Raw genomic sequence first — 16,709 nt, 5'->3', positions numbered from 1 at the left:
AATTTAGCATGTTCGGACCATGGAGAGTCACTTTGTGGGAAACTATTGAAATTACAATTCTACTGGATCGAACCCGCTTGCAGAGATTACTTCTGCAAAAACATCATGATTTTCAAAACAGACGGTTGGAAAAAGTAGTGAAATCACAGTAAATATTTCTAGGTGTATTTATGCCTTGTATGGTGGATGAAAGTTCTGTAATCCACATACACACAACTGAGTAATGAATGTTTGTCAAATCCGTGATGCATGTAGCGTGTTCAGAAAATTCAAAGTCACTTTCAGGGAAACAATTTAAATTATAATTCTACTGAGTAGAAACCGCATGAAGAGGTTTTTTCTGCCAAAACTTAATGATTTTTGAAACTGAAGTTAGGAAAACCTGGGAAAGCAGAGTAAATATTTCTAGGTGTAAATATACCTTGTATGGTGGTGGAAAGTTCAGAAATCCACATGCTCACAACTCAGAAATGAATGATATCTTAATCCAATATGCATGTAGCGTGTTATGAACACGGAATGTCATGGTAAGTGAAACATTGTAAATTTCATGTCTATTGGATAGAACACGATCGAAGAGAATTTTTCTGTGAAAACTGCCTGTTTTTCGCAAGTGGCATTAGGACAAATCTGCGAACACAGAGAAAAATGTCTAGGTGTAAATATGCAGTGTTTGGTGGATGAAATTTGGTATTCCACATGTTCACAGCTCATTAAAAATGTTTGTCCAATCCGTGATCCATGTAGCGTGTTTGGAACACAGAATATCACGGTGATAGAAAATTTGTAAATTACATGTGTATTGGGTAGAACTCGTTCCAAAGCATTATTCTGTGAAATCTGCCTCATTTTCAAATCTGACATTAGGAAAACACTTCAAAATCTGCGAAAATGCTTCTTAGTGTCAATATGACTTGTATGGTGGATGAAAGTTTGGTAATAAACACGTTCACCACTCAATAAAGAATGTTGGTCGAATCAGTGATGCATGTAGCGTGCTCTGAACATGCAATGTCACGGTGAGTGAAAGCATTTAAATTACTTGTCCACTTGGTAGAACTTGCTACAGAAGCATTTCTCTGTGAAATCTGCCTCATTTTGAAAACTGGCATTAGGAAAAATTCGAATTTTGAGAAAATGCTTCTAACTGCCAATATGACTTGTATGGTGATGAAAGTTCACAAATACACATGCTAACAAATCTGTAGTGAATATTTTTCAAAACCGTGATGCATGCAGTTTTTTCATAACACAGAATTTGAGGATGAGCGAATCTATGTAAATTACATGTCTATTGGGTGGGACAAGTTCCAAGAGTATATTTCTTTGAAAACTGCCTGATTTCAGAAACTGACGTTAGGAAAAGTCTGCATATACTTTGTACATGTTTCTAGCTGTATATATACATATTATGGTAGATGAAAGTTCAGTAATCCACATGCTAACAACTCAGCAGTGAATATTTATCGAACCTGCGGTGCAAGTAGCAAGTTTGAAGCATGGAATTTCACGGCGAGGGACCCTATTTAAATTATATGTCCAATGTGTAGAATAAGCTACAAGAAATTTATCCTGCTATAGTTGCTAGATTTTCTAAACTGCCATTAGGAAAAAGCTGCGAACTCAGAATAATGTTTTCTAGGTTTATATATGCCTTATATGTTGGATGAAAATTCTGTAATCTACATGCACACAACTGAGTAACGAATGTTTGTCAAATCCGTGATGAATTTAGCATGTTCGGACCATGGAAAGTCACTTTGTGGGAAACTATTGAAATTAATATTCTACTGGGTCGAACTCGCTTGCAGAGATTACTTCTGAAAATACATCATGATTTTCAAAAGAGATGGTAGGAAAAGTATTGAAATCAGAGTAAATATTTCTACGAGTATATATGTCTTATACGGTGGATGAAAGTACTGTATCCACAGGCACACAACTGAGTAATTAACGTTTGTCAAAACCGTGATGCATGTAGAATGTTCAGAAAACGGAAAGTCGCTTTGAGGGAAACTGCTTAAATTACAATTCCTCTGGATATAACTCGCTTGAAGAGGTTTTTTCCTGAGAAAACTTCATGATTTTAAAACCTGGATTTAGGAAAAAGCTGTGAAAGCAGAGTAAATATTTCTAGGTGTAAATATGCCTTGTATGGTGGATTAAATTTCGGAAATCCACATGCTCTCTAATCAGTAATGAATGTTTTATAAATCCATTATGCATATAGCGTGTTCTGAACAAGGAATGTCATTGTAATTGAAACATTGTAAATTTCATGTCTATCTGATAGAACACGCTCGAAGAGAATTTTTCTGTAAAAACTGCCTGTTTTTTGCAACTGGCATTCGGACAAATCTGCAAACACAGAGAAAAATTTCTAGGTGTAAATATGCCGTGTTTGTTGGATGAATGTTCGGTAATCAACACGTTCCCAACTCATTAATCAATGTTTGTCGAATCCGTGATCCATGTAATGTGTTCGGAACACAGACTATCACGGTAATAGAAACCTTGCAAATTACACATGTATTTGGTAGAACTCGCTCCAAAAACATTTATCTGCGAAATCTGCCTCATTTTCAAAACTGGCATTAGAAAAACATTTCGAAATCTGAGAAAATGATTCTAAGTGTCAATATGAATTGTATGGTGGATGAAAGTTCAGTAATCCACATGCTAAAAAATTCTGTAGAGAATATATGTCGAAACTGTTATGCATGCAGCTTTCTCGGAACACAGAATTTGACGGTGAGCGAACCTATGTAAATTAAATGTCTATTGTGTACAACTCTCTCCAAGAGCATTTTTCGGTGAAAAATGCCTCATTTTCGAAACTGGCGTTAGGAAAAACTTTCAAAAAATGAGAAAATGCTTGTAAGCGCCACTATGCCTTGTATGGTGGATAAAACTACCGTAATCCATATGCTAACAACTCTGTAGTTAATATTTGTGGAATCCGAGATGCATGTAGCGTGTTCAGAACACAGAATTTCACGGTGAGCAAATCTTTTTAAATTACAAGTCTCTTGGGTAGAACTCGCTCCAAGAGTTTTTGCTGCGAAATCTGCCGCAATTTCAACCCTGGCATTTGGAAACCTCTGTGAAATCAGTGAAAATGCTTCTAAGTATCAATATGCCTTTTTTTATGTTGAAAGTTCGGTAATCCACATGCAAACACATTTGTAGTGAATATGTGTCGAATCGGTTATGCATGTTGCGTGTTCGTAAGACGTAATTTCACAGCAATGGAATGTATGTAAGTTAAATGCCTAGTGGGTAGAAATCTCTCCAACAGTTTTTTCCTTAGAAAAATGCCTAATTTTCAAAACTGCTATTAGGAAATTGCTGTGAACTTAGAGTTAATGTTTCTAGGTGCAAATATGACTGGTGTGGTAGATGAAAGTTGTAATGCACATGCTTACACTCAATAAAGAATGTTGTAGAATCTGTGATGCATGTAATTTATTCAGAACACGGAATGTCATGGTAAGTGAAACTATGTAAATTACAAGTGTATTGGATAGAACTCACTCCAAGAGGATTTTTCTGTGAAAACTGTCTTATTTTCGAAACTGGCATTAAGAAATATCTGCAAATACTGAGTACATGCTTCTAGCTGTATATATACATTGTATGGTAGATGAAAGTACATTAATCCACATGCTAACAACTCAACACTTAATATTTTTTGAACTGCTGTGCATGTAGAATTTTCGTAATACTGTATGTCACGGCGAGGAGATTTACATAAATTACATGTCTACTGTTTAGAACACTCTACAAGAGAATTATCCTGCAAAGATGCCTTATATTCTAAACTGCAGTTAGGAAAAAGCTTCAAAATTAGAATAATATATTCAAGGTGTATATATGCATTATATGGAGGATGAAAGTTCTGTAATTCACAGGCACACAACTGACTAATGAATGTTTGTCAAATCCGTGATGAATGCAGTGTGTTCGGACCACGGAAAGTCACTTTGTGGGAAACAATTGAAATTGCAATTCTAATGGGTAGAACCCATATGCAGAGATTTTTTCTGGGAAAACTTTATGATTTTCGAGACTGATGTTAGGAAAAATCTGTGAAATCAGGGTAAATATTTCTAGGTGTATTTATGCCTTGTATGGTGGATGAAAGTGCTGTAATCCACATGCACACAACTGAGTAATGAATGTTTGTCAAATCCGTGATGCATGTAGCGTGTTCAGAAAATGGAAAGTCACTTTCAGGGAAACTATTTAAATTATAATTCTACTGAGTAGAACTCGCATGAAGAGGTTTATTCTGTGAAAACTTCATGATTTTTGAAACTGAATTTCTGAAAATGCTGGGAAAGCAGAGTAAATATTTCTAGGTGTAAATATACCTTGTATGGTGGTGGAAAGTTCAGAAATCCACATGCTCACAACTCAGTTATGAGTAATATCTAAATCCAATATGCATGTAGCGTGTTATGAACACGGAATGTCATGGTAAGTGAAACATTGTAAATTTCATGTCTATTGGATAGAACACGATCGAAGAGAATTTTTCTGTGAAAACTGCCTGTATTTCGCAAGTGGCATTAGGACAAATCTACGAACACAGAGAAAAATGTCTAGGTGTAAATATGCAGTGTTTGGTGGATGAAATTTGGTATTCCACATGTTCACAGCTCATTAAAAATGTTTGTCCAATCCGTGATCCATGTAGCGTGTTTGGAACACAGAATATCACGGTGATAGAAACTTTGTAAATTACATGTGTATTGGGTAGAACTCGTTCCAAAGCATTATTCTGTGAAATCTGCCTCATTTTCAAATCTGACATTAGGAAAACACTTCAAAATCTGAGAAAATGCTTCTTAGTGTCAATATGACTTGTATGGTGGATGAAAGTTTGTTAATAAACACGTTCACCACTCAATAAAGAATGTTTGTCGAATCAGTGTTGCATGTAGCGTGCTCGGAACATGCAATGTCACGGTGAGTGAAAGCATTTAAATTACTTGTCCACTTGGTAGAACTTGCTACAAAAGCTTTTCTCTGTGAAATCTGCCTCATTTTGAAAACTGGCATTAGGAAAAATTCGAATTTTGAGAAAATGCTTCTAACTGCCAATATGACTTGTATGGTGATGAAAGTTCAGAAATACACATGCTAACAAATCTGTAGTGAATATTTTTCAAAACCGTGATGCATGCAGTTTTTTCATAACACAGAATTTGAGGATGAGTGAATCTATGTAAATTACATGTCTATTGGGTGGGACAAGTTCCAAGAGTATATTTCTTTGAAAACTGCCTGATTTCAGAAACTGACTTTAGGAAAAGTCTGCATATACTTTGTACATGTTTCTAGCTGTATATATACATATTATGGTAGATGAAAGTTCAGTAATCCACATGCTAACAACTCAGCAGTGAATATTTATCGAACCTGCGGTGCAAGTAGCAAGTTTGAAGCACGGAATTTCACGGCGAGGGACCCTATTTAAATTATATGTCCAATGTGTAGAATAAGCTACAAGAAATTTATCCTGCTATAGTTGCTAGATTTTCTAAACTGCCATTAGGAAAAAGCTGCGAACTCAGAATAATGTTTTCTAGGTTTATATATGCCTTATATGTTGGATGAAAATTCTGTAATCTACATGCACACAACTGAGTAACGAATGTTTGTCAAATCCGTGATGAATTTAGCATGTTCGGACCATGGAAAGTCACTTTGTGGGAAACTATTGAAATTAATATTCTACTGGGTCGAACTCGCTTGCAGAGATTACTTCTGAAAATACATCATGATTTTCAAAAGAGATGGTAGGAAAAGTATTGAAATCAGAGTAAATATTTCTAGGAGTATATATGTCTTATACGGTGGATGAAAGTACTGTAATCCACAGGCACACAACTGAGTAATTAACGTTTGTCAAAACCGTGATGCATGTAGCATGTTCAGAAAACGGAAAGTCGCTTTGAGGGAAACTGCTTAAATTACAATTCCTCTGGATAGAACTCGCTTGAAGAGGTTTTTTCCTGAGAAAACTTCATGATTTAAAACCTGAATTTAGGAAAAAGCTGTGAAAGCAGAGTAAATATTTCTAGGTGTAAATATGCCTTGTATGGTGGATTAAATTTCGGAAATCCACATGCTCTCTAATCAGTAATGAATGTTTTATAAATCCATTATGCATATAGCGTATTCTGAACAAGGAATGTCATGGTAGGTGAATCATTGTAAATTTCATGTCTGTCTGATAGAACACGCTCGAAGAGAATTTTTCTGTGAAAACTGCCTGTTTTTTGCAACTGGCATTCGGACAAATCTGCAAACACAGAGAAAAATTTCTAGGTGTAAATATGCCGTGTTTGTTGGATGAATGTTCGGTAATCAACACGTTCCCAACTCATTAATCAATGTTTTTCGAATCCGTGATCCATGTAATGTGCTCGGAACACAGCCTATCACGGTTATAGAAACCTTGCAAATTACACATGTATTAGGTAGAACTCACTCCAAAAATATTTATCTGCGAAATCTGCCTCATTTTCAAAACTGGCATTAGAAAAACACTTCGAAATCTGAGAAAATGATTCTAAGTGTCAATATGAATTGTATGGTGGATGAAAGTTCAGTAATCCACATGCTAAAAAATTCTGTAGAGAATATATGTCAAAACTGTTATGCATGCAGCTTTCTCGGAACACAGAATTTGACGGTGAGCGAACCTATGTAAATTAAATGTCTATTGTGTACAACTCTCTCCAAGAGCATTTTTCGGTGAAAACTGCCTCATTTTCGAAACTGGCGTTAGGAAAAACTTTCAAAAAATTAGAAAATGCTTGTAAGCGCCATTATGCCTTGTATGGTGGATAAAACTACCGTAATCCATATGCTAACAACTCTGTAGTTAATATTTGTGGAATCCGAGATGCATGTAGCGTGTTCAGAACACAGAATTTCACGGTGAGCAAATCTTTGTAAATTACAAGTCTCTTGGGTAGAACTCGCTCCAAGAGTTTTTGCTGCGAAATCTGCCGCAATTTCAACCCTGGCATTTGGAAACCTCTGTGAAATCAGTGAAAATGTTTCTAAGTATCAATATGCCTTTTTTAATGTTGAAAGTTCGGTAATCCACATGCAAACACATTTGTAGTGAATATGTGTCGAATCGGTTATGCATGTTGCGTGTTCGTAAGACGTAATTTCACAGCAATGGAATGTATGTAAGTTAAATGCCTAGTGGGTAGAAATCTCTCCAACAGTTTTTTCCTTAGAAAAATGCCTAATTTTCAAAACTGCTATTAGGAAATTGCTGTGAACTTAGAGTTAATGTTTCTAGGTGCAAATATGACTGGTGTGGTAGATGAAAGTTGTAATGCACATGCTTACACTCAATAAAGAATGTTGTAGAATCTGTGATGCATGTAATTTATTCAGAACACGGAATGTCATGGTAAGTGAAACTATGTAAATTACAAGTGTATTGGATAGAACTCACTCCAAGAGGATTTTTCTGTGAAAACTGTCTTATTTTCGAAACTGGCATTAAGAAATATCTGCAAATACTGAGTACATGCTTCTAGCTGTATATATACATTGTATGGTAGATGAAAGTACATTAATCCACATGCTAACAACTCAACACTTAATATTTTTTGAACTGCTGTGCATGTAGAATTTTTGTAATACTGTATGTCACGGCGAGGAGATTTACATAAATTACATGTCTACAGTTTAGAACACTCTACAAGAGAATTATCCTGCAAAGATGCCTTATATTCTAAACTGCAGTTAGGAAAAAGCTTCAAAATTAGAATAATATATTCAAGGTGTATATATGCATTATATGGAGGATGAAAGTTCTGTAATTCACAGGCACACAACTGACTAATGAATGTTTGTCAAATCCGTGATGAATGCAGTGTGTTCGGACCACGGAAAGTCACTTTGTGGGAAACAATTGAAATTGCAATTCTAATGGGTAGAACCCATATGCAGAGATTTTTTCTGGGAAAACTTTATGATTTTCGAGACTGATGTTAGGAAAAATCTGTGAAATCAGGGTAAATATTTCTAGGTGTATTTATGCCTTGTATGGTGGATGAAAGTGCTGTAATCCACATGCACACAACTGAGTAATGAATGTTTGTCAAATCCGTGATGCATGTAGCGTGTTCAGAAAATGGAAAGTCACTTTCAGGGAAACTATTTAAATTATAATTCTACTGAGTAGAACTCGCATGAAGAGGTTTATTCTGTGAAAACTTCATGATTTTTGAAACTGAATTTCTGAAAATGTTGGGAAAGCAGAGTAAATATTTCTAGGTGTAAATATACCTTGTATGGTGGTGGAAAGTTCAGAAATCCACATGCTCACAACTCAGTTATGAGTAATATCTAAATCCAATATGCATGTAGCGTGTTATGAACACGGAATGTCATGGTAAGTGAAACATTGTAAATTTCATGTCTATTGGATAGAACACGATCGAAGAGAATTTTTCTGTGAAAACTGCCTGTATTTCGCAAGTGGCATTAGGACAAATCTGCGAACACAGAGAAAAATGTCTAGGTGTAAATATGCAGTGTTTGGTGGATGAAATTTGGTATTCCACATGTTCACAGCTCATTAAAAATGTTTGTCCAATCCGTGATCCATGTAGCGTGTTTGGAACACAGAATATCACGGTGATAGAAACTTTGTAAATTACATGTGTATTGGGTAGAACTCGTTCCAAAGCATTATTCTGTGAAATCTGCCTCATTTTCAAATCTGACATTAGGAAAACACTTCAAAATCTGAGAAAATGCTTCTTAGTGTCAATATGACTTGTATGGTGGATGAAAGTTTGTTATTAAACACGTTCACCACTCAATAAAGAATGTTGGTCGAATCAGTGTTGCAAGTAGCGTGCTCGGAACATGCAATGTCACGGTGAGTGAAAGCATTTAAATTACTTGTCCACTTGGTAGAACTTGCTCCAAAAGCATTTCTCTGTGAAATCTGCCTCATTTTGAAAACTGGCATTAGGAAAAATTCGAATTTTGAGAAAATGCTTCTAACTGCCAATATGACTTGTATGGTGATGAAAGTTCAGAAATACACATGCTAACAAATCTGTAGTGAATATTTTTCAAAACCGTGATGCATGCAGTTTTTTCATAACACAGAATTTGAGGATGAGCGAATCTATGTAAATTACACGTCTATTGGGTGGGACAAGTTCCAAGAGTATATTTCTTTGAAAACTGCCTGATTTCAGAAACTGACTTTAGGAAAAGTCTGCATATACTTTGTACATGTTTCTAGCTGTATATATACATATTATGGTAGATGAAAGTTCAGTAATCCACATGCTAACAACTCAGCAGTGAATATTTATCGAACCTGCGGTGCAAGTAGCAAGTTTGAAGCACGGAATTTCACGGCGAGGGACCCTATTTAAATTATATGTCCAATGTGTAGAATAAGCTACAAGAAATTTATCCTGCTATAGTTGCTAGATTTTCTAAACTGCCATTAGGAAAAAGCTGCGAACTCAGAATAATGTTTTCTAGGTTTATATATGCCTTATATGTTGGATGAAAATTCTGTAATCTACATGCACACAACTGAGTAACGAATGTTTGTCAAATCCGTGATGAATTTAGCATGTTCAGACCATGGAAAGTCACTTTGTGGGAAACTATTGAAATTAATATTCTACTGGGTCGAACTCGCTTGCAGAGATTACTTCTGAAAATACATCATGATTTTCAAAAGAGACGGTAGGAAAAGTAGTGAAATCAGAGTAAATATTTCTAGGAGTATATATGTCTTATACGGTGGATGAAAGTACTGTAATCCACAGGCACACAATTGAGTAATTAACGTTTCTCAAAACCGTGATGCATGTAGAATGTTCAGAAAACGGAAAGTCGCTTTGAGGGAAACTGCTTAAATTACAATTCCTCTGGATAGAACTCGCTTGAAGAGTTTTTTTCCTGAGAAAACTTCATGATTTTAAAACCTGAATTTAGGAAAAAGCTGTGAAAGCAGAGTAAATATTTCTAGGTGTAAATATGCCTTGTATGGTGGATTAAATTTCGGAAATCCACATGCTCTCTAATCAGTAATGAATGTTTTATAAATCCATTATGCATATAGCGTGTTCTGAACAAGGAATGTCATGGTAATTGAAACATTGTAAATTTCATGTCTGTCTGATAGAACACGCTCGAAGAGAATTTTTCTGTGAAAACTGCCTGGTTTTTGCAACTGGCATTCGGACAAATCTGCAAACACAGAGAAAAATATCTAGGTGTAAATATGCCGTGTTTGTTGGATGAATGTTCGGTAATCAACACGTTCCCAACTCATTAATCAATGTTTGTCGAATCAGTGATCCATGTAATGTGTTCGGAACACAGACTATCACGGTAATAGAAACCTTGCAAATTACACATGTATTAGGTAGAACTCGCTCCAAAAACATTTATCTGCGAAATCTGCCTCATTTTCAAAACTGGCATTAGAAAAACACTTCGAAATCTGAGAAAATGATTCTAAGTGTCAATATGAATTGTATGGTGGATGAAAGTTCAGTAATCCACATGCTAAAAAATTCTGTAGAGAATATATGTCGAAACTGTTATGCATGCAGCTTTCTCGGAACACAGAATTTGACGGTGAACGAACCTATGTAAATTAAATGTCTATTGTGTACAACTCTCTCCAAGAGCATTTTTCGGTGAAAACTGCCTCATTTTCGAAACTGGCGTTAGGAAAAACTTTCAAAAAATTAGAAAATGCTTGTAAGCGCCATTATGCCTTGTATGGTGGATAAAACTACCGTAATCCATATGCTAACAACTCTGTAGTTAATATTTGTGGAATCCGAGATGCATGTAGCGTGTTCAGAACACAGAATTTCACGGTGAGCAAATCTTTGTAAATTACAAGTCTCTTGGGTAGAACTCGCTCCAAGAGTTTTTGCTGCGAAATCTGCCACAATTTCAACCCTGGCATTTGGAAAACTCGGTGAAATCAGTGAAAATGCTTCTAAGTATCAATATGCCTTTTTTTATGTTGAAAGTTCGGTAATCCACATGCAAACACATTTGTAGTGAATATGTGTCGAATCGGTTATGCATGTTGCGTGTTCGTAAGACGTAATTTCACAGCAATGGAATGTATGTAAGTTAAATGCCTAGTGGGTAGAAATCTCTCCAACAGTTTTTTCCTTAGAAAAATGCCTAATTTTCAAAACTGCTATTAGGAAATTGCTGTGAACTTAGAGTTAATGTTTCTAGGTGCAAATATGACTGGTGTGGTAGATGAAAGTTGTAATGCACATGCTTACACTCAATAAAGAATGTTGTAGAATCTGTGATGCATGTAATTTATTCAGAACACGGAATGTCATGGTAAATGAAACTATGTAAATTACAAGTGTATTGGATAGAACGCACTCCAAGAGGATTTTTCTGTGAAAACTGTCTTATTTTCGAAACTGGCATTAAGAAATATCTGCAAATACTGAGTACATGCTTCTAGCTGTATATATACATTGTATGGTAGATGAAAGTACATTAATCCACATGCTAACAACTCAACACTTAATATTTTTTGAACTGCTGTGCATGTAGAATTTTCGTAATACTGTATGTCACGGCGAGGAGATTTACATAAATTACATGTCTACTGTTTAGAACACTCTACAAGAGAATTATCCTGCAAAGATGCCTTATATTCTAAACTGCAGTAAGGAAAAAGCATCAAAAATAGAATAATATATTCAAGGTGTATATATGCATTATATGGAGGATGAAAGTTCTGTAATTCACAGGCACACAACTGACTAATGAATGTTTGTCAAATCCGTGATGAATGCAGTGTGTTCGGACCACGGAAAGTCACTTTGTGGGAAACAATTGAAATTGCAATTCTAATGGGTAGAACCCATATGCAGAGATTTTTTCTGGGAAAACTTTATGATTTTCGAGACTGATGTTAGGAAAAATCTGTGAAATCAGGGTAAATATTTCTAGGTGTATTTATGCCTTGTATGGTGGATGAAAGTGCTGTAATCCACATGCACACAACTGAGTAATGAATGTTTGTCAAATCCGTGATGCATGTAGCGTGTTCAGAAAATGGAAAGTCACTTTCAGGGAAACTATTTAAATTATAATTCTACTGAGTAGAACTCGCATGAAGAGGTTTATTCTGTGAAAACTTCATGATTTTTGAAACTGAATTTCTGAAAATGCTGGGAAAGCAGAGTAAATATTTCTAGGTGTAAATATACCTTGTATGGTGGTGGAAAGTTCAGAAATCCACATGCTCACAACTCAGTTATGAGTAATATCTAAATCCAATATGCATGTAGCGTGTTATGAACACGGAATGTCATGGTAAGTGAAACATTGTAAATTTCATGTCTATTGGATAGAACACGATCGAAGAGAATTTTTCTGTGAAAACTGCCTGTATTTCGCAAGTGGCATTAGGACAAATCTGCGAACACAGAGAAAAATGTCTAGGTGTAAATATGCAGTGTTTTGTGGATGAAATTTGGTATTCCACATGTTCACAGCTCATTAAAAATGTTTGTCCAATCCGTGATCCATGTAGCGTGTTTGGAACACAGAATATCACGGTGATAGAAACTTTGTAAATTTACATGTGTATTGGGTAGAACTCGTTCCAAAGCATTATTCTGTGAAATCTGCCTCATTTTCAAATCTGACATTAGGAAAACACTTCAAAATCTGAGAAAATGCTTCTTAGTGTCAATATGACTTGTATGGTGGATGAAAGTTTGTTAATAAACACGTTCACCACTCAATAAAGAATGTTTGTCGAATCAGTGTTGCATGTAGCGTGCTCGGAACATGCAATGTCACGGTGAGTGAAAGCATTTAAATTACTTGTCCACTTGGTAGAACTTGCTCCAAAAGCATTTCTCTGTGAAATCTGCCTCATTTTGAAAACTGGCATTAGGAAAAATTCGAATTTTGAGAAAATGCTTCTAACTGCCAATATGACTTGTATGGTGATGAAAGTTCAGAAATACACATGCTAACAAATCTGTAGTGAATATTTTTCAAAACCGTGATGCATGCAGTTTTTTCATAACACAGAATTTGAGGATGAGCGAATCTATGTAAATTACACGTCTATTGGGTGGGACAAGTTCCAAGAGTATATTTCTTTGAAAACTGCCTGATTTCAGAAACTGACTTTAGGAAAAGTCTGCATATACTTTGTACATGTTTCTAGCTGTATATATACATATTATGGTAGATGAAAGTTCAGTAATCCACATGCTAAAAACTCAGCAGTGAATATTTATCGAACCTGCGGTGCAAGTAGCAAGTTTGAAGCACGGAATTTCACGGCGAGGGACCCTATTTAAATTATATGTCCAATGTGTAGAATAAGCTACAAGAAATTTATCCTGCTATAGTTGCTAGATTTTCTAAACTGCCATTAGGAAAAAGCTGCGAACTCAGAATAATGTTTTCTAGGTTTATATATGCCTCAAAATGTGGATGAAAATTCTGTAATCTACATGCACACAACTGAGTAACGAATGTTTGTCAAATCCGTGATGAATTTAGCATGTTCGGACCATGGAAATTCACTTTGTGGGAAACTATTGAAATTAATATTCTACTGGGTCGAACTCGCTTGCAGAGATTACTTCTGAAAATACATCATGATTTTCAAAAGAGACGGTAGGAAAAGTAGTGAAATCAGAGTAAATATTTCTAGGAGTATATATGTCTTATACGGTGGATGAAAGTACTGTAATCCACAGGCACACAATTGAGTAATTAACGTTTGTCAAAACCGTGATGCATGTAGAATGTTCAGAAAACGGAAAGTCGCTTTGAGGGAAACTGCTTAAATTACAATTCCTCTGGATAGAACTCGCTTGAAGAGGTTTTTTCCTGAGAAAACTTCATGATTTTAAAACCTGAATTTAGGAAAAAGCTGTGAAAGCAGAGTAAATATTTCTAGGTGTAAATATGCCTTGTATGGTGGATTAAATTTCGGAAATCCACATGCTCTCTAATCAGTAATGAATGTTTTATAAATCCATTATGCATATAGCGTGTTCTGAACAAGGAATGTCATGGTAATTGAAACATTGTAAATTTCATGTCTGTCTGATAGAACACGCTCGAGGAGAATTTTTCTGTGAAAACTGCCTGGTTTTTGCAACTGGCATTCGGACAAATCTGCAAACACAGAGAAAAATTTCTAGGTGTAAATATGCCGTGTTTGTTGGATGAATGTTCGGTAATCAACACGTTCCCAACTCATTAACCAATGTTTGTCGAATCCGTGATCCATGTAATGTGTTCGGAACACAGACTATCACGGTAATAGAAACCTTGCAAATTACACATGTATTAGGTAGAACTCGCTCCAAAAACATTTATCTGCGAAATCTGCCTCATTTTCAAAACTGGCATTAGAAAAACACTTCGAAATCTGAGAAAATGATTCTAAGTGTCAATATGAATTGTATGGTGGATGAAAGTTCAGTAATCCACATGCTAAAAAATTCTGTAGAGAATATATGTCGAAACTGTTATGCATGCAGCTTTCTCGGAACGCAGAATTTGACGGTGAGCGAACCTATGTAAATTAAATGTCTATTGTGTACAACTCTCTCCAAGAGCATTTTTCGGTGAAAACTGCCTCATTTTCGAAACTGGCGTTAGGAAAAACTTTCAAAAAATGAGAAAATGCTTGTAAGCGCCACTATGCCTTGTATGGTGGATAAAACTACGGTAATCCCCATGCTAACAACTCTGTAGTTAATATTTGTGGAATCCGAGATGCATGTAGCGTGTTCAGAACACGGAATTTCACGGTGAGCGAATCTTTGTAAATTACAAGTCTCTTGGGTAGGACTCGCTCCAATAGTTTTTTGCTGTGAAATCTGCCGCATTTACAAAACTGGCGTTTAGAAACTTCTGTGAAATCAGAGAAAATGCTTCTAAGTATCAATATGCCTTTTATTATGCTGAAAGTTCATTAATCCACATGCAAACACATTTGTAGTGAATATGTGTCGAATCGGTTATGCATGTAGCGTGTTCGAAAGACGTAATTTCACAGCAATGGAATCTATGCAAATTACATGCCTAGTGGGTAGAAATCTCTCCAACAGTTTTTTCCTTAGAAAAATGCCTTATTTTCAAAACTGCTATCAGGAAATTGCTGCGAACTCAGAGTTAAGTTTTCTAGGTGCAAATATGCCTTTTGTGGTAGATGAAAGTTTGTAATGCACAAGCTTACACTCAATAAAGAATGTTGTAGAATCTGTGATGCATGTAATGTATTCAGATCACGGAATGTCATGGTAACTGTAACTATGTAAATTACAAGTCTATTGCATAGAATTCACTCCAAGAGGATTTTTCTGTGAAAACTGTCTTATTTTCGAAATTGGCATTAAAGAATATCTGCAAATACTGAGTACATGCTTCTAGCTGTATATATACACTGTATGGTAGATGAAAGTACATTATTCCACATGCTATCAACTCAGCACTTAATATTTGTCGAACTGCAGTGCATGTAACATGTTCGGATTACGGTACGTCACGGCGAGGAGATCTATGTAAATTACATGTCTACAGTGTAGAACACTCTAAAAGAGTATTATCCTGCAAAGTTGCCTGATATTCTAAACTGCAATTAGGAAATAGCTGCAAAATCAGAATAATATTTTCAAGGTGTATATATGCATTATATGGTGGATGAAAGTTCTGTAATACACAGGCACACAACTGACTAGTGAATGTTTTTCAAATCTGTGATGAATGCAGTGTGTACGGATCATAGAAAGTCACTTTGTGGGAAACAATTGAAATTGCAATTCTAATGGGTAGAACTCTCATGCAGAGATATTTTCTGGGAAATCTTTATGATTTTCGAGACTGAGGTTAGGAAAAATCTATGAAATCAGGGTAAATATTTCTAGGTGTATTTATGCCTTGTATGGTGGATGAAAGTTCTGTAATCCACATGCACACAACTGAGTAATGAATGTTTGTCAAATCCTTGATGCATGTAGCGTGTTCAGAAAATGGAAAGTCACTTTCAGGGAAACTATTTAAATTATAATTCTACTGAGTAGAACTCGCATGAAGAGGTTTTTTCTACCAAAACTTAATGATTTTTGAAACTGAAGTTAGGAAAACCTGGGAAAGCAGAGTAAATATTTCTAGGTGTAAATATACCTTGTATGGTGGTGGAAAGTTCAGAAATCCACATGCTCACAACTCAGTAATGAATGATATCTTAATCCAATATGCATGTAGCGTGTTATGAACACGGAATGTCATGGTAAGTGAAACATTGTAAATTTCATGTCTATTGGATAGAACACGATCGAAGAGAATTTTTCTGTGAAAACTGCCTGTATTTCGCAAGTGGCATTAGGACAAATCTGCGAACACAGAGAAAAATGTCTAGGTGTAAATATGCAGTGTTTGGTGGATGAAAGTTTGGTATTCCACATGTTCACAGCTCATTAAAAAATGTTTGTCCAATCCGTGATCCATGTATCGTGTTCGGAACACAGAATATCACGGTGATAGAAACTTTGTAAATTACATGTGTATTGGGTAGAACTCGTTCCAAAGCATTATTCTGTGAAATCTGCCTCATTTTCAAATCTGACATTAGGAAAACACTTCAAAATCTGCGAAAATGC

The sequence above is a fragment of the Camelus bactrianus genome, chromosome 2 (assembly GCF_048773025.1).
Source record: "Camelus bactrianus isolate YW-2024 breed Bactrian camel chromosome 2, ASM4877302v1, whole genome shotgun sequence".
In the NCBI taxonomy this organism is placed as follows: Eukaryota; Metazoa; Chordata; class Mammalia; order Artiodactyla; family Camelidae; genus Camelus; species Camelus bactrianus.
This window is presented reverse-complemented; position numbering follows the sequence as displayed.